Here is a 21,657-nt window from a genome sequence, read left to right as displayed (position 1 = left end):
ATGACTGTCAATGTGGCCTTGTCTCTGGCTTCTGGTCTACCAGTCTTAGCTCCCCTTTTACCATCCCAACTCTGATCTCCTTGCTAAATTCTCCTAAAACAATGATCTGATCATCTCATATCATGTTCTAAACTTTCCTTGTTTTTTTACTGCCTACAGAATATAAAAATAGAAGCTCGTTGCATTATGGTTAGGAGAGAAAGCAATTGCCTAACTTATTGGCCTCTAAAGGAAATATTAGAACTTCTCTTTAAATTTGTCTCATCCTTCTAAATTTGTATGTCTGTGTATATTTCATAACATATATAATTTACCAATGTATTAGTACATAGATATAATTGATGAATAAATATACATATATTAGGGTATGCTCAAAATACATTTTACTAAAAGAATACACACACACACATTGTAGATCATTGATGTAACTTCTTTCTTTCCTTTCTCCTTTTCCACAGTTTGGGCAAGGCAGGTGTATTAAAGCTGTCCTGTTGGTAGACCCAGAACTAATCTAGACACACTCTTTAAGTCTGCTACAGGTGTTTAGATTTGCTTAGCATATCCTTGAGACAAAAGCAGTTGGTAAATATGGTCTAGCCATGTTTCACCTCTTTTCTTTCTGACTCTTTTTGTTCTCTTCGGAATATTTCAAAGGGGCTACCAATCAGGTTCTTCTGTTTAGCCTGGGCTGGCTCTTATTTTCTCATTCTCGTTAACTCCTTTACTGGACTCTTTATGCGTATTCTGGTCTGTACATATTCTCTCCCATTCTCCCTGGTAGTTGTCTTTCTGTCAGTCGTAACCTATAGCACTATGTTTCGATGCTTTCAGCCGCACGCAGTCTTCAAACCCCAGGCACTCCATGATTATGTAGGGCTACAGGTACTACCAAGGCCACCACTGCCACATCACCAAGCTATCCCACCCCCGGGCATTCACTTTACCTCTTATACTTCCTCCACTGCATGGAGACCACAGTGCTAATTCTGAGACCATCCTAGCTTTCTTCTTCATGGTTTACTCACTTTGATTATGAGTTGTTCTGGCACTGGGAGCTAAAAATGGCACTCCTGCCATGGTCTGAGGCTCTCAATATTCCATACTCTCTTCGTGGTAGTATAATGTATTTTTCTCCAAAATGTCAGTTGTCTGGGAGGCAAAGGTCTGGCTCAGAAAGGTTGATTGAAGGACAGTTCCTCAGGACACTAACTGCCCTGACTAGACCCTGCTTCCATTTTTTTTTTTTCCACTTTAGTCTAAATGTATATACGTCCAGACAAAAGGGATACACCTTTTTCTCAAGAAGCTAAGTATTAACAGACATTCCCAGGCAAACCGGTCCTTGTGATTACTGTGTTTAAAGTCAGCCCAAGACAACTAACTGTCAAAAGGACAGTTGGATATCTTCTTCTGGAATATCAACAGAAGAAGAAAGGACTTCCGAAGCTCCCAGTGCACTCCCCATGAATGATGTCTGCATTCAAGTTCTGCGTGTTCTGGCTCTGTCTGCCTCCTTAAACTTATCTTCTATCTTCTCTCTCTAGTATTTCGGTCATTTTGAACTATTCTCCATTCCTAGACAGCGCCTACCTCGCTGCCTTTGTCCCTGGCCTAAAAAGCCTCCCCAGCCACCACCTACCTGTTGAAATCCTATCCATTCTTGCATACCTAGCTCACATAATAGTAATGACCATCAAACAGCCTCTGTTAACCATCTTCACCAAAAGTAAACTCTTTCTCATCAGATGCCCTGTGGCATTTATTTTGTGGCATTCTTAAGATAGCCTTATCGCATCCTGACTTGATGGTTATTCTTGTATAGTTTAAAAAAATTATTTCTATAATACCTATCCTGCTAGTTCATAAGTTCTTTTAAGACAGTTTCTATGTCATATTCATCTTTGTATATTCCTGACTGCCTAGTTATAATGTTATTAATATATAGGAGGCACATTTGTATTTCTAGAGGGGATTATATGACTGAATGAAATGTTTCTTCTGATGGAATTTTTTAACCTAACACTGCTGAGAATTTTCCTGTCAGCAAAGAGACAGTAGTGTATCATTCTGACATTCCTTTGAGGCACATGTTTATTCAGTGTCCACCCTCTTACAAGAAGATATTTAATAAAAAAAGAAAATCGGTAGCTTGATTATATGCTTAGCCAAGAAATTTATTTTGCAGTTCTAAGGAAAATCTCCAGCAAACCCAATTACTCTCCCAGCAATGCACTTCAAAGGAGAGACAAATGCATTTCTTGTACAGAATTCTTGGATATGTTTGATCATTAGTCAGGGCAAGTAGTTTGACTTGAGGCTATTTGCTCAGCAGGAATAAAAATTACAGCATTGCTTCAACCAAGAGGAGTGTCCCATCCCTTTCCCAAGCAGAATTTAATTTGATCTGTCAGAGAAGTAATAGAGGTTTGCTATAGAAATGAGTCACGATCAGTAAGATCTGGTTGACTTTTGGGCTATTAAATGCTCCTTCCCCTCAAATGGCCTTTTTCAGGAATAATAATAACAGAGACACTTGTCACCCAGTAACTGACTGAGGACCTGAGAATTTCACAGCAATGGTTATTACTGAAACAGTTTTTGTTTTTCTCAGTCTAAGCCTTGCTCTTACACTTGTGTTTTTTTTTTTTTTTTCCTCTTAATACATGTAAGTGGTCTATGGCTGATATTTATTTCAACTGGGAAGTGCCACAAAATATTTTTGATGTAGTCAAAATATCATGTAATATCGTTAGACTTCTAATTACAAATATACAAAAGTTTTGTGGATAAAATCAATTTATGGAAAAAATGGCTTTAAATGTTAACTTTTTAAAAATACTAAGTACCTATTGTCTTAGTGTATATACTTTACACTTTCTGGGGAAAAAAAATTGCACATCACCTTTCAACATGTAATTTTTCAGCATTTAAATTTTTAATTAAATTTAATTTCAGTTTATAAGGTGTTTATTACCATTTGGCACATTCTTCAGCTAAAATAATTAACAACGATAATTAAAACTTTCCATGCTTGATTTTCTTATCTCAGTTTTTTAGGAAAATAATGCTTTAAATTTATAGAAAATAAAGAAACTGGTATATAATCCCAGGTGCATTAGACAATATCTACTTATAATTTTTCACCATGCACAATGCTGAAAGCAAAATTATTTTTTAATTTTTAGACAAAAGAAATATACAAAGAAAGCACTGGTGAATCATTTGTTATTGGTTACTTTTAAAAAAAGAGTAAAACTACTTCTGTAACATTAATTTTAAAAACTTAATTGCCATGTTCTAATGGGAGTGTAATGAGTTTTCCTCACAGTGAACTCTAATGAGTTTATGAACGTGCTGCCATATTTATGGTAGAGGCTATGCAAATTTGATTCATGTTTATTTATGCATACATTACATTTGGGAATATATTTAGGGACCATAAGGTTGCTGGAGAATTTGTTACAGGAAAGAAAACATATGAATAGGACTTCTTATCCCAGGAGTGGAATTAGGTAAAATTAACAGAGAATTGAAGTTATCTTTGATCATGATTTTTTATTACATTTTTATTCACTTTGAGGAAGTGTTGCCTGCTTTTTTTGATGTTCAGCAGAGCAGTACAATGCAATATACAGAAGCATAATGTTGAATTTTCATAATAATGCTTGTGATGCAAATGAGGCACACTTCAAAAAGCAGGTTGATTAGCATTTCTTGGTAAGATGACAGTCCCCTCTTTTTAAAAATTTCTGTTCATTAGTTTTATCGGTAGATTACATATCCAGATTTAAAATTTGAAGTGCATACTTTTTGTTTGTAATTATAATGTGAATTTAAATAGTTTTAGATTGTGCGTTTAAAACAATTCTTCTGTCACTGAATTACACTCTGAATTAATGAGCTGTTTGCCACCTCAGAGCCCTTTGCTTTGAAATTCAGTCCGGTTTAAAGTGAACTCCAACCATTTCAGGCCCGCATCTCACAAAAGGTGGCGGGATTAATGAGCTCCAGGGGCTCCGTGGCTCTCTTAGGGGCATATATCACTAAATTCTATCCTCAGGAAACGTTATTCTTTTTTTTTTTTTTTTTGCGGTACGCGGGCCTCTCACTGTTGTGGCCTCTCGCGCTGCGGAGCACAGGCTCTGGACGCACAGGCTCAGCGGCCATGGCTCACAGGCCCAGCTGCCCCGCGGCATGTGGGATCTTCCCGGACCGGGGCACGAACCCGTGTCCCCTGTATTGGCAGGCGGACTCTCAATCACTGTGCCACCAGGGAAGCCCGGAAACGTTATTCTTATGCAGGAAGATGGGAGTTGAATGTGGAGAAACGGTATTTAAACAAATGATTTGACAATTGCTGATGAGGAGTGGTCTTATACCCCACTAGGCATATATGAGACAAGGGCTTTTGCCTTTTCTAACTGAAGCAAAATTAAAATTGATGTATATTCTAATAAGGCTACTACTGATGTAAAAACAATGCTTCTTTAAGGTTTATTACCTAACTTTGTTTTCATTTTCACTTAATGGACTTTCTAGGGCTTGGACAAAGAACTTACACATGCTTCCACCCATATATTCTAGCCGATTTATAAAACCTTCTCCCTAGCTACTGTATAGGAATGACTAACATTTTTCTCCTCTTAGAACTTCTCAAGGCATCTTCATAGTCTATATAATGGAGAGAGTAAAAATGCGAGAAAAAGTTGTCCGTTTATCTTCAGAGTAGAATTTCTTGGTCAGCTGACAATCCCCTCTTTTGAAATTCATGCTTAGTAATTCTATGAGTAGATTACATAGCAAGAGTTTCAGACTGAGGCAATCAAACTCTTTACCTCTGGGGAGAATTATCTACCTAAATTTGTTCCACTTAATCTGGACAGCCTGGGCTAGGGATGGCAAATTCATGGTAATCCTGTAAATATTTCTTCTTCTCAGGCAGACATCACTCATCAATCACAGCCTTTTTCTTCATGGAACCAACACTCTTCACTAAGACACAGCCTCAGAATTCTTCTCAACACTATGATCCAGGCAGCCTCTACCTGTTGACCAGAGTTGACAGGTGAAATAAACATATTTGCCACTCTGGCCTGGTCAGCCCTCTTTGCCATAGTTAGGTGCTGTGACCACCTGGACAGACCTACAAAATCCTAGCCTATCTTCAGCTTCCAATTGCACAGATGTTAAGGTGGGATGATATTGCCATCTTTGAGTTGATGAAATACGGTATTCTCTTTATTCGTCCTGATGCCCTTTTTACTTGGATTCAACCTTTTCCTACCTTTTCCTTCCTGGCTGATCATCCTTGTCATCTACATTTCATTCCTCCAGCTTTATTCAGGTCTTACTCCTGACCTCACCATTGTTTTACCAATAGAGTGTGAAAATATTTTCTAATGGATAAATTGTCATCTTCGATTAAAGATGTGTTGATGTTGCAACTCTAACTTTGGCATGCCACAGGTGTTATGGAGCAAATTGTGCACCCACCAGGCATTATTTGATGTCCTTGCTCAAGCCCTGCCTTGACAGGTAGTAACACTCATATCTAAAAGCAAGGGAACTTTCTGCTCATGGACGCCGCCGAGTAAGCATCTTTGACTCTCCCCCCACCCCCACCGCCAGCTGCCGTCATGTCTTAACTCAGAGTCACCCAAAGAGCCCGAACAGCTGCAGAAGCTCTTCATAGGAGGTTTGAGCTTTGAAACAACCAATGAGAGTCTGAGGAGCCATTTTGAGCGGTGGGGAACGCTCACAGATTGTGTGGTGATGAGGGATCCAAACACCAATCGCTCCAGAGCCTTCGGGGTTGTCACGTGTGCCACTGTGGAGGAGGTGGATGCGGCCATGAAGGCAAGGCCACACAAGGTGGGTGGAAGAGTTGTGGAACCAAAGAGGGCCGTCTCAAGAGAAGATTCTCAAAGGCCTGGTGCCCACTTAACTGTGAAAAAGATTTTTGTTGGTGGCATTAAAGAAGACACTGAAGAACATCACCTAAGAGATTATTTTGAACAGTATGGGAAAATTGAAGTGATTGAAATCATGACTGATCGAGGCAGTGGCAAAAAGAGAGGCTTTGCTTTCGTAACCTTTGATGACCATGACTCTGTAGACAAGATTGTCATTCAGAAATACCACACTGTGAATGGCCACAACTGTGAAGTAAGGAAAGCCCTATCTAAGCAAGAGATGGATAGTGCCTCGCCCAGCCAAGGAGGTCGAAGTGGTTCTGGAAACTTTGGTGGTGGTCGTGGAGGTGGTTTTGGTGGAAATGACAACTTTGGTCATGGAGGAAACTTCAGTGGTTGAGGTGGCTTTGGTGGCAGCCGCGGTGGTAGTGGATGTGGTGGTAGTGGGGTTGGCTATAATGGATTTGGTAATGATGGTGGTTATGGAGGAGGCGGCCCTGGTTACTCTGGAGGAAGCAGAAGCTATGGAAGTGGTGGACAGGGTTATGGAAACCAGGGCAGTGGCTATGGCGGGAGTGACAGCTATAACAACGGAGGAGGCAAAGGCGGCATTGGCGGTGGTAGTGGAAGCAATTTTGCAGGTGGTGGAAGCTACAATGATTTTGGAAGTTACAACAGTCAATCTTCAAATTTTGGACCCATGAAAGGAGGAAACTTTGGAGGCAGAAGTTCTGGCCCCTATGGTGGTGGAGGCCAATACTTTGCCACACCCCGAAACCAAGGTGGCTATGGCGGTTCCAGCAGCAGCAGTAGCTATGGAAGTGGCAGAGGTTTTGATTACTGCCAGGAAACAAAGCTTCGCAGGAGAGGAGAGCCAGAGAAGTGACAGGGAAGCTACAGGTTACAACGGATTTGTGAGCTCAGCCAAGCACAGCGCTGGCGGGGCCTAGATGCTACAAAGAAGACATGTTTTAGACAATACTCCTGTGTATGGGCAAAAAAAACTCGAGGACTGTATTAGTGACTAATTGTATAACAGGTTATTTTAGTTTCTGTTCTGTGGGAAGTGTAAAGCATTCCAACAAAGGGTTTTAATATAGATTTTTTTTTTCGTTTGCACCCGTGCTGTTGATTGCTAAATGTAATAGTCTGACCACGACGCTGAATAAATGTGTCTTTTTAAAAATAAATAAATAAATAAATAAATAATAAAAGCAAGGGAAGATGACAGCAGCCAGAAGTCCCGTTGCCCATAAAAACAGGCTCCTGACCCCTCCGCTGGCATTTGTGTCTCATCACAGCAAATCGGGATGCAAGAAAATCAAAGAAAAGGAATATTTTCTGAATCCTGGAGAGATCTATTACTTCAAGACCCCAACCCAAGTTCTGCTAAAGATTATGTATGCTTCTATGTTAGATTCTCAAAATTTAGGTTTTTTACAGATCACAGCGACTAAATGAACTATCACTAATATGGTAAAAAGCACATGGGAAAGAGAGCCATAGTTTAAAAATACAGAGAATTTCTAGACATCTAAGATATTACAGTTCTGTTTGCAATTCGTTACCTGAGAAAACAAAAGAGCCCAAAGATGGGAAGGTGAACGTCTCATGCCTGCAGTACATGGATGATTTGAAGCTCTATGACAGTTCTAAAACCCAGCCTAATATAGTATGAAACATTCTGAAGAATGCTATTGAAGATATGCAAATAGAGTTTGGAATGGAAAAATGCAAATCATTTGGACTGGCACAGGGCCAATTTATTCACTCTCAACGAATATCAGAACTTCACAGGTTTAACTCATGGGGAAATATACACATGTAGACTTCCTTCAGGTGAGGAAAGATTCAGCATGCAGCCAGCATTAAATATTTGAGTTTTGTTTGCCACTGTTGTATCAGGTGTGTGTTAACTGGAGTGTTTAATTCACATCCTAATGTCATTTTAGGAGCTATTTAGTTCTCTTCTTGATGGAGACGTGAGGTAATCCAGGGCACCACAAGCTGCTGGGCAGGTTTTAGAATATCCTGGTTTAGATGCAGCTGGAACCTCTAAATAATTCCAAATACTGAAGAGATTACTCTACCCAGCATAGTATGTTTTAGTTGGAATTAGGTCTATATACATATACATAAACTCATGATATTGGAAAATGAGGTCTCATATTAATTTACAAAAAGCTTTCTGTCTAGGAAAAGAAGTGGTGGTGTCTTTGGGAGCAACACAAAGAACTAAGTTGTCATTGAGACAAAGAATTAAAAAGGACAGCTCATTTTATTTATGATTTTTTTTTAAGCCTATGCAGGTGACTTTTTAGTTTTGGGACTTGGACATTTTGATTTCATTCTCCCTGGAGAGCCACCTAAACTGGAGGCTGGACACCAGGTTACAAATTTACCTTCCCCTTGAATTTGTAGCCCCTAGGGAGATGGAATTAGTTTAGTTGCTGATGAACTTTGGTCCCCAGCACAGAATAATTACAGTGGAATATAATGACAGTTTGAAGAGCATCAGGGATTTTACCAAATTCTATTTACTCTTCCCTCATCCCATTTACAGGTCAGCTTATTAAAGTTGTGACTTCTTGGTAGATGGTTTCCATGGAGGGACACAATTTCATCTTTGGATAAACTATTCTAGGGTTAATTTGAGTCAACAAACATTGATTTGTGTTTCATATGTGAAATAGGATGCTGTCATAGGAGTTATAGGGGTCCTAAGATGAATGTGAAAATCTGCTTGGCCTTCACTAAGATGGCTTGAGGGTCATGTATGCAAAGATGTGCACAATTAAAAGGTAAAATGTAGTAAATGTTATCATGGAGGCATAAAGTAGTCAGCTTTGGAGACAAAGAGATATGTAGGGATGAAAAAGACATCGATAGCCATTTTGATTTGGGAGCTCACTGTGACTGTAGGGGAAACAGCTTCATTAGAGTTGTGGTGAGGCAAAAATTGCAATGGGAGGGGGAAAAATGCAGTGGGCACAGGAAGGAGTAACAGGTAAAAACAGAGACGTAAAAGTGCAACACTCTTTCAAGTAGTTTGGTAGAAGATGGGAAGGGGGACCTGTAGCTTTGTCACCTTTGCGCATTGCAAGCCCGTGTAGCATCCTCCTCTGGGAGAGCCTATGGCGACATTAGATATGGGAGCATGCCCTGGAGATGGCTCTGTAGCAGACCTCCCACTCTGTAGTTGCCAGCCAGAGATCACCTTTCAGTACTGTGTCACAGGACCCCTGCACCCCCATGTGTCCACCTGATCTGAGGTACAAGACTAGGGAAAACAATGAGAAATACTTGTCCACCTGGAGGCAAAGTTTGTGAAGAGATTATCTTTCACTGCTTAGTATTAATAATGCCCTTGGTTGGGAAGCCACCCACGTCCTCACACGGGCCAAGTTTAATTCTATTCTGTTCTATTCAACAAACTTATCCCTAGGTATTCTGTGTGAGGCCCTGCTTTAGCTCAAGGTCTACAGCATGGATAAAAGAGGTTCCTGCCCTCAAGAAACTCTATCTCTCTGGGGAAGCAAGAAACAAACGTAGCATTTCATTATAGTCTGATGAATATAGGTACAGTGGAGGAATGAATGACAGGTTGTGAGGGTCCAGATGACAGGCACTTAGTCCAACCTGGGGCATCTCAGACGCTTCTAGAGCCGAGTCTTGAAAGATGGGTAAGAATTATCCAGGAAGCTGAGGAAAAAAAAAACCTAAAGAAATACTCAGGAGTATGAACCAAAGTGTGTGGTTAGTTAATCACATGAGGGTATGGCTAACGTGGGAGTGCTGCGAGCTGTGAGATGTGCCTAGAGAGGGAGGTGGGGCCTGGCCCTGGAAGGACTAACATGTCACATCCAGATTCCTGGGTCTTATTGTATAGATAATGGTGGGGTATGGTCACTATAGTGATTTAAGCAGGAAGCGGCTTGAATATTTTAGTCTTTTACAGAGGTTATTCTGACTGAAGTAAGTGTGTGTGTGTGTGTGTGTGTGTGTGTGTGTGTGTGTGTGTAAGGATGAGCTGGGCAGAGACCAGTTTGGAATATAAAGTGACAGACCAAGTAAGAAATCATGGCCTGAATGAGGCCAGAGGAAGTGAGATTGGAGAGGACAGGTAAAACTGTTTTTTAGTGACCGAATGCTCTGGTAGAGAGTTGGGGGCTTTAGGTACCTCTGGAATTCTGGCCGTGTTGACTAGAAGTGCTTTTGTGGCTCAGTGAGAACCATCTGCTTGTCTAAATGATGATTCTCATAGACATTTTCAAAATAGGGTGGAGTTTGGAGGCAGAAGATGGAGCTATATAGAGTCAAAACAAGGAGGGGAAAAAAAAACATGAAGGAAAACAATAAAGAGAAATGGAGAGGGCATGCTATTATTTGCTGTCTCGACCGATGTCTTAGCTCACCTTCAGTTTTCCAGCAATACTTTTTCTCTATTGTTAAATTTTTCATTACTAAATACCTTAAAAAATGACCATAGGACATTGATGGAGTTACCATGGTTTGCGAGTGTCTGAGAAGCAAGTTCTAGAAGCACTATGTTGGTGGCCAAGTACGTGCTTATATGATTTTATCAGACATCCATAAGGAGCAATGTAAGCCAATAATTTTTGGAGGGTTACTGAAGTGGAAGAAATGACAAGGGTTAAATAAGCAATGAGAAAAATGTAAAAGGAACCAGTAAGCACCACTATAGTTAAATGGACCCCACATACTTATCCCTCAGAGCGTATTTCAGTTGGTTCTGGGTGTGTTGTGTCTGTTGCACCAGGTTGCCAGTTTGCTCATATGGTTGGAATCCTGGAGTAATGAGGTCAGAATTAGGGGCTTAATATTCCTGCAGGCCATTGGTTTTAACCTAGTCCGTGACCCCAGAAGGACACTTTAAACCTCATCCTCCTCCTAACTTTTGTCTTTGGGTGCAGGGGGGCACCAAGCAGAATGTATAGATGGCTTTCCATCACGTCTGTCTTCACCAGCAGAAAGCTGTGCTCAGATAGGGAGAATTACTCTTTACATGAAAAGAGCAGGCTATTCCATAATTAGAAAAATTAGAAACTGCTGTGAGAAAGGCAATAACTAACTGGTTGCTGTTGAATACCCATTCTTGAATTTGGTTTGCAAGAAATGGGGATCTGGGAGCCTTGTTAATTGTATGGCCTGTGATGAGAGTTTTTATATCATTGTATTGGTGTACTTAACTGATGACACACAGAACACTGGTAGTCGATAGGCCTAGACTTAACACATGAAACGTCTTACTCAGTGTGACTGGATTGACCGCCTACTTTTATTTTAGGACATTTTGTGTTTAATGATTTGTGCCACATCTTGGGGTGATCCTCTCACTTGATGCAGTGGAGATGAAATAGATTATATTTTACACTACCAGTGTTATGTTTAAAAAACCTGTTTGTTACTCAAGTATAAATATCTGTATCTAATTCAGGGATGAATTCAGGTTTTGTGGGGACCGAAACTTACATGACATTTGGGGTGAGCCCTCTTTGAGAGAAAGAAAACTTATAAAATCTGTTATGAAGTGATTATTAAAACTCATTCTTTCCTTTAATTTGATGAAATTAAAAAAAAAATATTAATAGCTGAGAAAAGATTGCCTGGTTTCATAAGTCTTTATTTAGGTTCTTTTTATTTTTATTTATTTTTAATTTTATAATTTAATTTTATTTATTTATTTAAACAGCAGGTTCTTATTAGTCATCCATTTTATACACATCAGTGTATACATCTCAATCCCAATCTCCCAATTCATCACACCACCACCCTCAGCCCCCGTCGCTTTCTCCCGTTGGTGTCCATATGTTTGTTCTCTACATTTGTGTCTCAATTACTGCCCTGCAAACCAGTTCATCTGTACCATTTTTCTAGGTTCCATATATGTGTGTTAATATACGATATTTGTTTTTCTCTTTCTGACTTACTTCACTCTGTATGACAGTCTCTGGATCCATCCACATCTCTACAAATGACCCAATTTTGTTCCTTTTTATGGCTGAGTAATATTCCATTGTATATATGTACCACATCTTCTTTATCCATTCTTCTGTCAATGGGCATTTAGGTTGCTTCTGTGACCTGGCTATTGTAAATAGTGCTGCAATGAACATTGGGGTGTGTGTGTCTTTTTGAATTATGGTTTTCTCTGGGTATACGCCCAGTAGTGGGATTGCTGGGTCATATGGAAATTTTATTTTTAGTTTTTTTAAGAACCTCCACACTGTTCTCCATAGTGGCTGTATCAGTTTACATTCCCACCAACAGTGGAAGAGGGTTCCGTTTTCTCCACATCCTCTCCAGCATTTGTTGTTTGTAGATTTTCTGATGGTGCTCATTCTAACTGGTGTGAGGTGATACCTCATTGTAGTTTTGATTTGCATTTCTCTAATAATTAGTGATGTTGAGCAGCTTTTCATGTGCTTCTTGGCCATCTGTATGTCTTCTTTGGAGAAATGTCTATTTAGGTCTTCTGCCCATTTTTGGATTGGGTTGTTTGTTTCTTTATTATTAATAACAATAAATATTGAGCTGTTTATATATTTTGGAGATTAATCCTTTGTCCATTGATTCATTTGCAAATATTTTCTCCCATTCTGAGTGTTGTCTTTTTGTCTTGTTTTTAGTTTCCTTTGCTGTGCAAAAGCTTTGAAGTTTCATTAGGTCCCATTTGTTTATTTTTGGTTTTATTTCCATTACTTTAGGAGGTGGATCAAAAAAAACCTTGCTGTGATTTATGTCAAAGAGTGTTCTGCCTATGTTTTCCTCTAAGAGTTTTATAGTGTCCGGTCTTACATTTAGGTCTCGAATCCATTTTGAGTTTATTTTTGTGTATGGTGTTAGGGAGTGTTCTAACTTCATTCTTTTACATGTAGCTGTCCAGTTTTCCCAGCACCACTTATTGAAGTGACTGTCTTTTCTCCATTGTATATCCTTGCCTCCTTTGTCATAGATGAGTTTACCATAGGTGCGTGGGTTTATCTCTGGGATTTCTATCCTGTTCCATTGATCTATGTTTCTGTTTTTGTGCCAGTACCATATTGTCTTGATTACTGTAGCTTTTTAGTATAGTCTGAAGTCAGAGAGTCTGATTCTTCCAGCTCCGTTTTTTGCCCTCAAGACCGTTTTGGCTATTCAGGGTCTTTGGTGTCTCCCTACAGATTTTAACATTTTTTGTTCTAGTTCTGTAAAAAATGCCATTGGTAACTTGATAGTGATTGCATTGAATCTGTAGATTGCTTTGGGTAGTGTAGTCATTTTCATAATATTGATTCTTCCAATCCAAGAATGTGGTATATCTCTCCATCTGTTGGTATCATCTTTAATTTCTTTCATCAGTGTTTTATTGTTTTCTGCATACACGTCTTTTGTCTCCCCAGGTAGGTTTATTCCTAGGCATTTTATTCTTTTTGTTGCAGTGGTAAATGAGAGTGTTTCCTTCATTTCTCTTTCAGATTTTTCATCATTAGTGTATAGGAATGAAAGAGATTTCTACACATTAATTTTGTATGCTGCAACTTTGCCAAATTCATTGATTAGCTCTAGTAGTTTTCTGGTGGCATCTTTAGGATTCTCTATGTATAGCATCCTGTCATCTGCAAACAGTGACAGTTTTACGTCTTCTTTTCCAATTTGTATTCCTTCTATTTCTTTTTCTTCTCTGATTGCCATAGCTAGGAGTTCCAAAACTATGTTGAATAATAGTGGTGAGAGTGGACATCCTTGTCTCATTCCTGATCTTAGAGGAAATGCTTTCAGTTTTTCACCATTGAGAATGATGTTTGCTGTAGGTTTGTCATATATGACCTTTATTATGTTCAGGTAGGTTCCTTCTATGCCCAGTTTCTGGAGAGTTTTTATCATAAATGGGTGTTGAATTTTGTCAAAAGCTTTTTCTGCATCTATTGAGATGATCATATGGTTTTTGTTCTTCAATTTATTATTATGGTGTATCACATTGATTGATTTCCATATATTGAAGAATGCTTGCATCCCTGGGATAAACCCCACCTGACGGTGGTGTATGATCCTTTTAATGTGTTGCTGGATTCTGTTTGCTAGTATTTTGCTGAGGATCTCTGCATCTATGTTCATCAGTGATATTGGTCTGTAATTTTCTTTTTTTTGTAGTATCTTTGTCTCGTTTTGGTATCAGGGTGATGGTGGCCTCATAAAATGAGTTTGCGAGGGTTCTTTCCTCTGCAATGTTTTGGAAGAGTTTGAGAAAGATGGCTGTTAGCGCTTCTCTAATTGTTTGATAGAATTCACCTGTGAAGCCATCTGGTCCTGGACTTTTGTTTGTTGGAAGATTTTTTATCACAGTCTCAATTTCATTACTTGTGATTGGTCTGTTTGTATTTTCTATTTCTTCCTGGTTCAGTGTTGGAAGGTTATACCTTTCTAAGAATTTGTCCATTTCTTCCAGGTTGTCCATTTCATTGGCATAGAGTTGCTTGTAGTAGTCTCTTAGGATGCTTTTTATTTCTGCGTTGTCTGTTGTAACTTCTCCTTTTTCATTTCTAATTTTATTGATTTGAATCCTCTCCCTCTTTTACTTGATAAGTCTGGCTAATGGTTTATCAATTTTGTTTATCTTCTCAAAGAACCAGCTTTTAGTTTTATTGATCTTTGCTATTGTTTTCTTTGTTTCTATTTCATTTATTTCTGCTCTAATCTTCATGATTTCTTTCCTTCTGCTAACTTTGGGTTTAGTTTGTTCTTCTTTCTCTAGTTTCTTTAGATTAGATTGTTTATTTGAGATTTTTCTTGTTTCTTGTGGTAGGCTTTTATAGCCATAAACTTCCCTCTTAGAACTGCTTTTGCCACATCCCATAGGTTTTGGAATGCCATGTTTTCATTGTTATTTGTTTCTAGGTATTTTTTGATTTCCTGTTTGATTTCTTCAGTGATCTCTTGGTTATTTAGTAACGTAGTGTTTAGCCTCCATGTGTTTGTGCTTTTTACGTTATTTTCCCTGTAATTGATTTTTAATCTCATAGCGTTGTGGTCAGAAAAGATGCTTGATATGATTTCAGTTTTCTTAAATTTACTGAGGCTTGATTTGTGACCCAAGATGTGATCTATCCTGGAGAATGTTCTGTGCACACTTGAGAAGAAAGTGTAATCTGCTGTTTTTGGATGCAGTGTCCTATAAATATCAATTAAATCTATCTGGTCTATTGTGTCATTTGAAGCTTGTGTTTTCTTATTTTTATTTTTGGATGATCTGTCCATTGGTGTAAGTGAGGTATTAAATTCCCCCACTATTATTGTGTTACTGTCAATTTCCTCTTTTATAGCTGTTAACAGTTGCCTTATGTATTGATGTGCTTCTATGTTGTGTGCATATATATTTATAATTATGTCTTCTTCTTGGGTTGATCCCTTGATCATTATGTAGTGTCCTTCCTTGTCTCTTGTAACATTCTTTATTTTAAAGTCTATTTTATCTGATATGAGTATTGCTACTCCAGCTTTCTTTTGATTTCCATTTGCATGGAATATCTTTTTCCATCCCCTCACTTTCAGTCTGTATGTGTCCCTAGATCTGAAGTGGGTCTCTTGTAGACAACATATATATGGATCTTGTTTTTGTATCCATTCAGCAAGCCTGTGTCTTTTGGTTGGAGCATTTAATCCATTCATATTTAAGGTAATTATCGATATGTATGTTCCTATGACCATTTTCGTAATTGTTTTGGGTTTATTTTTTTAGGTCCTTTTCTTCTCTTGTGTTTCCCACTTAGAGAAGTTCATTTAGCATTTGTTGTAGTGCTGTTTTGGTGGTGCTGAATTCTCTTAGCTTCTGCTTGTCTGTAAAGCTTTTGATTTCTCCATGGAATCTGAATGAGATCCTTGCCGGGTAGAGTAATCTTGGTTGTAGGTTCTTCCCTTTCATCACTTTATATATATTGTACCACTCCCTTGTGGCTTGTAGAGTTTCTGCTGAGAAATCAGCTGTTAACCTTATGGGAGTTCCCTTGTATGTTATTTGTCTTTTTTCCCCTGCTGCTTTCAATAATTTTTCTTTGTTTTTAATTTTTGCCAATTTGATTACTATGTGCCTTGGCATGTTTCTCCTTGGGTTTATCCTGCATGGGACTCTCTGCGCTTCCTGGACTTGGGTGGCTATTTCCTTTCCCATGTTAGGGAAGTTTTCGACTCTAATCTCTTCAAATATTTTCTTGGGTCCTTTCTCTCTCTCTTCTCCTTCTGGGACCCCTATAATGTGAATGTTTTTGCGTTTCATGTTGTGCCAGAGGTCTCTTAGGCTGTATTCATTTCTTTTTTTTCTTTTTTCTTTTTTCTATTCTGCAACAGTGAATTCTACCATTCTGTCTTCCAGGTCACTTATCCGTTCTTCTGCCTCAGTTATTCTGCTATTGATTCCTTCTAGTGTATTTTTCATTTCAGTTATTGTATTGTTCATCTATGTTTGTTTGTTCTTTAATTCTTCTAGATCTTTGTTGAACATTTCTTGCATCTTCTGGATCTTTGCCTCCATTCTTTTCCCAAGGTCCTGGATCATCTTCACTATCATTATTCTGAATTCTTTTTCTGGAAGGTGCCTATCTCCACTTCATTTAGTTGTTTTTCTCGGGTTTTATCTTGTTCCTTCATCTGGTATATAGCCCTCTGCCTTTTCATCTTGTCTGTCTTTCTTTGAATGTGGTTTTTGTTCCACAGGCTGCAGGGTTGTAGTTCTTCTTGCTTATGCTCTCTGCCCTTTGGTGGATGAGGCTATCTAAGAGGCTTGTGGAAGTTTCCTGATGGGAGGGACTGGTGGTGGGTAGAGCTGGCTGTTGCGTTGGTGGGCAGATCTCAGTAAAACTTTAATTTGCTCGTCTGCTGATGGGTGTGGCTGGGTCCCCTCCCTGTTGGTTGTTTGCCCTGAGGTGATCCAACACTGGATCCTACCTGGGCTCTTTGGTGAGGCTAATGGCGGCCTCTGGGAGGGCTCATGCCAAGGAGTACTTCCCAGTACTTCTGCTGCCAGTGTCCTTGTCCTTGCGGTGAGCCATAGCCACCCTCCGCCTCTGCAGGAGACCCTCCAACACTAGCAGGTAGGTCTGGTTTAGTCTCCTGTGGGGTCACTGCTCCTTCCCCTGGGTCCCGATGCACACACTACTTTGTGTGTGCCCTCCAAGAGTGGAGTCTCTGTTTCTTCAGTCCTGTTGAAGTCCTGGAATCAAATCCCGCTAGCCTTCAAAGTCTGATTCTCTAGGAATTCCTCTTCCCATTGCCGGCCCCCAAGTTGGGAAACTGACGTGGGGCTCAAAACCCTCACTCCAGTGGGTGGACTTCTGTGGTATAAGTGTTCTCCAATTTGTGAGCCACCCAGCAGTTATGGGGTTTGATTTTATTGTGATTGTGCCCCTCCTACTGTCTCATTATGGCTTCTCCTTTGTCTTTGGATGTGGGGTATCTTTTTTGGTGAGTTCCAGTGTCTTCCTGTCAATGATTTTTCAGCATTTAGTTGTGATTCCAGTTTTCCCGCAAGAGGGAGTGAGAGCACGTCTTTCTCTTCTGCCATGTTGAACCAATCTCCACCTTGGCTTGTTGATAGTAATTTAAGTCAGGCCTTTCTTTACATTGTATTTCTCTCATTATATCTCACATCATTGATAAAGTATTATAGATTCTTTTCCTTGAAATCTTGTTCCCTTTTATTTTTCTTTTCCTTTGTGCTTAGTCTAGTTTTCAGTTGCTCATAGGGGGCCGCATGCAGAAACCTTGCACCCAGCACTTCAGACCAGAGTTCTGGTGCACAAACAGCTGCACCAACACCTCAGCTCTGAGGGACACTGTACAGAAGCTCCATGAATGACACTGAAAGTCAAGATGGCGGCGGCAGGCTGTGTGCAGAGTCTCTGCACCTGGCTCTGTGATCTGAAGCCACCTCATAAGTCTTTATCAGTAACGTCATGTACATTGTTAGAACTGTGGTCAAATTTGGGAAAACTTCTTCAGGTCTCTTTTTCGATGAGCTGCAAGATCTTAGGGCAGAGACTAATCTTAAATACTTTTGGAATTGATTATTCTCAGTAGCCAGCTTGTTACCATAACTGTTTCTTATTTTTGCTAATTTAAGAAATATATATGACCATGTGAGCACATTGCTAGGACCCCATCCAAGGCCTTCCAAGGGACTAGTGCAAATGAGGACTCTTAAAGCTTAAGCTCCATTGTAAATTCATCTTGGATCTAACAGCATTATAATTTTCATGGAATCTTTCCCAACAGCATTGTATTCAATAGTCTAATGAGACAGCATAACCCTTGACACTTAGATACAGTGAGTCAGTTGAGGAAGAAGTCAGATTTTGAGTGATCCTTATGAGTTTTTAAATAAAGCACAGCTCAATTCTTATCTCTTGGTTTGACTGGCAGACAATGGCTTCTTTTAAGGTTGTTATGTTAATATCTTTTTATCTATTACAAGATTTAATTTATCCTTGATAGCTTGTAAAGAGACTAAGTTCTCATGTAAAAGCATGAAAATATTTTTAAAGATGTTATCTTTTATGGTATGTCCTTTATAGTCCACTGACTATATTAGTTGTAGGCATATAAAATATCAAGTCATTTTGACAGATAATATATAAATAAAACATATAGTGTGTCCAAGCCATCATCTTGTACAGAGCATCTTTAACATTTTAAAATGCTATTTCTAAACTTTAAAATGAAACTTGTTACTTAAGAAAGATTTCAGAATAGATACATAGATCCCACTGCACTCTATATGGTTTTCTGTTAAATGTACCAAGATCTGCATTAAGCATACTCAGTTTCATTAAAGATGCTTGGGCTTCCCCCCTTTTCTGTGCCTCTTACTCCTTCTATGTATACAAACCCAGCAACCTAATCAAGTCGCCTTTGATCAAATTTAATTTGGATTTTTCCCTAGTAATGCTGTCTGGTGGCAGATAAATAGAATTTAATTAAAATAAATATCCACAAGATTCAATCGAGCTTAATTATCTGATTTGACTTGGTAAAATTTGGCAGAAAGTCTAGATGTTATAAGATACACCTATACTTGACTTGGATAAAAGTTTAGTAAAACAGAGCCCAGCATTTAGAAAAGGGAGAGGAGGAGGGAAATCCAGTTGTAAAAGCTCTTTGTACGTTTAGGTAGAATTCTAAATACATGAAACGTGCTGTTGAATTTGTACCCACAGTAAGAATCGGGTTGTTTCTTGTTTTTCTGTTGTATTACAACTGTAAAATGAAAGTGTGAAAAGCTAGGCAATCCACTTATTAGCAATTTAGATTGACAAGCTACTTTCTCAAATTTGATTTCTGGTTCACTTGACTAAATGCTTCTCAGCCTTTAAAGTGGACATGAATAATCCAGAGATTTTGTGAAAATATAGATTCTAATTCAGTGAGTCCCAGTGATGCCCACACTGTTGGTCTGAGGTCCACACTCTGAGTAGCAAGACCCCAGACAGTGAAGTGACAGTAGTTGATATGGCATGGTTGCCACCACTATCACCACCATAATTGTACTGTAATGATATTTAAATAACACTACCTCTCCATCGTGGAGTGGTTTTATATTATCTCTGTTATCTCAGTTTGGTCTTCACATTGTATAATGCCATGTGCTTTAGCTCAGCTTGACTGTCACTGTTTGTAAAGTTAGTTACATAAGAATATTTATATGAGTCTTTCCCACTCCAGGCCAGTGTGAGCAGCAAAGTGTAGACAGATTTCTCTTTCAGAATGTGTTCTCCAAACCTCTTCACTTTCTCACTGAGGATTCCTTCAACTGAGCATCTCCTTTGCTCATCCTGATATTTTCTGAGTCAGTCCCGTGAACCATTGTCCTTAGTCTGTGTCTTTATTCTTCAAGGCTGGTCATCTCATTGTCCTCCACACAGGCTAGTTTCATTCCTGATTCCAAATTCTGCACATGTAGTCCCTTGACTAAGAATGCTCATGTTTATATCTCCTGTCCTTCACGAAGTCTCCCTGAAAGTTCCCCCCTGCAGGCACAGGCTCTGAGTGGCCTGCTCACTTATCATCTGACAGAGCTGCGCAGGGTGAAGCCACTCGATAGCTGTCTGTTGGAATTGTATTGATGTATTCACGGAGCCGTTCTTTAGCTTCCTTATGTGCTACATTTTAAAGGAACCCAACATTTGTGCTCATTAACTCACAAAGGTATTTCTTTTAGACAATGGATCACGGAAATCTCTGTAGTTGAACTTGCTGAGGTATGACAGTGGAACACTGCCTTAGCACACGCATGCTCAGATATAACACAAGTTATAAATAAAACTGCATTAAAAGCCACAAAGTTAATAGGTAATGAATGTGTAAAGTGAAAGTTTTGATTTAGAGAAAAGGAGGCAGTTAGACAATTAAATACTAATTTCAAGGAATTTTCACATAAGGTCAATACAATTAAATATTAATAACTAACAATTAGTACCTCTGTGGAGTTATTTAGTCTATAGGGAAATGTTCTATAGAATAGCCTCACGTGGAGGATGTTTGTTAAAATAGTCATATGATACATTTTTATTTTTTTACCTGTTACGTAGAGATTTAGCACATGCAACAAGGTGACAGATATGCCCAAAGGATACCTTTGAGAAAAGTGGTTAAACCAAAGCAGGAGTCTGAGTGAAGTTCTGAGCAAGGGTGAGACCAGGTGGCAGTTACCCGATGGGCCATTTGCCAGCAGAAATTCTTGGATTGTTATTTTCTCTGATCGCCACCCTGGAGGGGCTTCTGGAGATGATGCAAAAGTCTAAAACCTTCCTGTGGGACTGCGTAGTAAGGAAAAAAAAATGGAAAAAAATGCAATCTGCATCCAGAATATGTGCTTGATTATGTAGAAAGATGGGTAAACCTTGGATCTTGGAATGTCACAGGCAGGGGATCTGAGATCCAATAAATTCCCTCCTTGACATCCAACCCGTAGGATTTTATTTTCTAACTACCCAGAGCATTTAGTGTCAGTGCATGTTCATTATATTGATGTGCCTGCCTGTCTGGGTGAAATCGTTGTGGCTGGGACGCACAGTGGTCCTCCAGGCAGGGGGTTGCAACATAGCACTTGCTCTGGGGACGGTGCTTGCTCTGGGGACAGTGCTGGGTGGAAATCCCACTCACTATTCCACTCAACAGCAGTGTGACCTTAAACATGTTTCCAAACTCATCTGAGCCTTGGTTTGTCTGTAAAATGGTGATAATAATAGTACCCACCTCAAAGGTTTTATGAAAATTAAATGAGTCAAATGAAAGTTTTGATTTAGAGGAAAGAAGGCAGTTAGACAATTAAGTACTAATTTAAAGGAATATTCAGGTAAGTCCAAGAGACTAAATAATAACTAACAATGAGCACTTCTATGTAGCACTATTTAAAAGGGCCTCAGTTCCTAACAAATTGTTAGCACTCTATAAATATTAACTATCATCCTCATCATCATGATTACTATTGTGGATATAAGAAAAAGACAAGGGCTGCATCTGTAGAAATCATTTGACTTTTGTAACGTGCTTATGTAAACAGTACCTGTGTCTGTGTGTGCTCAATAAATGCTAGTTGTTACTGTTAGAATTGCTATTATTGGGCTTCCCTGGTGGCGCAGTGGTTGAGAGTCCGCCTGCTGATGCAGGGGACACGGGTTCGTGCCCCGGTCTGGGAAGATCCCACATGCCGCGGAGCGGCTGGGCCCGTGAGCCATGGCCACTGAGCCTGCGT

General features: G+C 39.3%; 1 protein-coding gene and 1 pseudogene across 4 annotated transcripts in view; both read left to right on the top strand.

Moving 5' to 3' along the window:
- Positions 1-21,657, top strand: part of MACROD2 (mono-ADP ribosylhydrolase 2) — a 1,989,159-nt gene that overhangs the window by 821,365 nt on the left and 1,146,137 nt on the right. The gene's annotated exons all lie outside the window — the stretch shown is intronic.
- Positions 814-6,800, top strand: LOC115861409 (heterogeneous nuclear ribonucleoprotein A1 pseudogene; annotated as a pseudogene).

The sequence above is a fragment of the Globicephala melas genome, chromosome 15, assembly GCF_963455315.2.
Source record: "Globicephala melas chromosome 15, mGloMel1.2, whole genome shotgun sequence".
In the NCBI taxonomy this organism is placed as follows: Eukaryota; Metazoa; Chordata; class Mammalia; order Artiodactyla; family Delphinidae; genus Globicephala; species Globicephala melas.
This window is presented reverse-complemented; position numbering and strand designations above follow the sequence as displayed.